Consider the following 1,707-nt stretch of genomic DNA (forward strand, 5'->3'; position numbering starts at 1 on the left):
GGGGACACAGATACTCACAGTGGGGCCGGGGGGACCCTGGGCACCGGCTTCACCATCCTTACCAGCAGCACCCTGAGGGGGGAAGAGGGGCTCAGAGCACTGCATGCACCCCTGGGTGCTGGGAGTGCATGGGGCAGAGAGCTGTGAGTCTATAGGGCTGCGCTGTGAGCCTATGGGGCAGAGAGCTGTGAACTTATGGGGCAGAGAGCTGTGAACTTATGGGGCTGTGCACTGTGAGCCTATGGGGCTGAGCTGTGATCCCATGGGACAGAGAGCTCTGAACCTACGGGGCTGTGAGTCTATGGGGCTGAGCTGTGATCCCATGGGACAGAGAGCTCTGAGCCTATGGGGCTGAGCTGTGAACCTATGGGGCTGTGAGTCTATGGGGCTCAGATGTGATCCCATGGGACAGAGAGCTCTGAACTTATGGGGCTGAGCTGTGAACCTACGGGGCTGTGAATCTATGGGGCTGTGCACTGTGAGCCTATGGGGCTGTGCTCTGTGAGCCTATGGGGCAGAGAGCTGTGAACCTACGGGGCTATGAGTCTATGGGGCTGTGCACTGTGAGCCTATAGGGCTGAGCTGTGAGCCTACAGGGCTGTGAGTCTATGGATTCTATAAGTTTATGGAGCTGTGCTGTGAGCCCATGGGGCCATGCCCTGTAAGTCTATGGGGCTGTGCTGTACTGTGAGGTTATGGGACTGCACTGTGAGCCACGGGGCTGTGCTGTAAGTCTATGGGGCTGTGCTAGGCTGTGAGATTATGGGGCTGTGTGCTGTGAATTTATGGGGCTGGGCTGTGAGCCCATAGGGCTGTGCACTGTGAGCCTATGGGGCTGTGTGCTGTAAGTCCATGGGGCTGTGCTGCGAGTCTATAGGGCCAAGCACTGCGACTTTTGGGGCTGTTCTGTGATGGGGCCACGCACTGTGAACCTATAGGGCTACAGCGTGAGCCTAAGGGGCTGTGCTATGAGCCCATGGGGCCATGCCTTGGAATTCCATAGGGCCATACACTGTGAGTCTATGGGGCTGTGCTGTGAGCCTATGGGGCCATGCGCTGTGAGCCTATAGGGTTATAGTGGGAGCCTACGGGGCTGTGCTATGAGCCCATGGGGCCACGCACTGTGAGCATATGGGGCTGTGCTGTGAGCCTATGGGGCTGAGCTGTGAGGTGTGGGGCAGGACTGAACTGCGGCATCCCTGGAAGGAGATTCCTGCCACGTCACCTCCCTGCTGCCCTGGATCCTGAGCTGCTGGCAGCCTCCAGCCTGGACCGATGGCCACCAGAGCTGCTGTTCCCAAACCCCATTTGGTTTTCTGGCCCCATAGAGCTGCCCCCAGGAATACTCACAACAGCACCAGGGGGGCCAGGAGCTCCTCTCTCACCGGGTTTGCCAGGTTCACCCTAAAAGCAAGAGAGTGGTGTGAGATGTGTGTCAAAATCACAGCACCGTGGAATGGACCCCCCCACACCCCCATATAGGGACACGTCCCCTGAGCCCCCTCCTCCCCCCCAAATATGGGACTCCGTGAGAGCTTCGTGCCACAGATCTGACATGAAGTCCTTGTGAACTTGTGCACCTCGTGCATCCCTGAACCTGTGGGCAGACCAACCCCCCCTATTTGAGCATCCCATCCTCGTGTACTCACCGCAGCACCTTTGGGACCGGGGAAACCCATCACACCAGCTTGACCTCTGGCTCCGGGG

At 58.8% G+C, this 1,707-nt stretch overlaps 1 protein-coding gene and 1 long non-coding RNA gene across 2 annotated transcripts in view; both read right to left on the bottom strand.

Moving 5' to 3' along the window:
* Positions 1 to 1,707, bottom strand: part of LOC109363688 (collagen alpha-1(I) chain-like) — a gene marked incomplete at its 3' end in the record, with an annotated part of 5,686 nt that overhangs the window by 2,227 nt on the left and 1,752 nt on the right.
* On the bottom strand, positions 17 to 1,707 carry LOC109364473. The gene is made up of 3 exons (XR_002110408.1): positions 1,650 to 1,707; positions 1,351 to 1,404; positions 17 to 72 (listed from the first exon to the last, which is right to left on the bottom strand). It is a non-coding gene; the product is annotated as an uncharacterized LOC109364473 (long non-coding RNA).

The sequence above is a fragment of the Meleagris gallopavo genome, unplaced genomic scaffold (assembly GCF_000146605.3).
Source record: "Meleagris gallopavo isolate NT-WF06-2002-E0010 breed Aviagen turkey brand Nicholas breeding stock unplaced genomic scaffold, Turkey_5.1 ChrUn_random_7180001860754, whole genome shotgun sequence".
Classification (NCBI taxonomy): domain Eukaryota; kingdom Metazoa; phylum Chordata; class Aves; order Galliformes; family Phasianidae; genus Meleagris; species Meleagris gallopavo.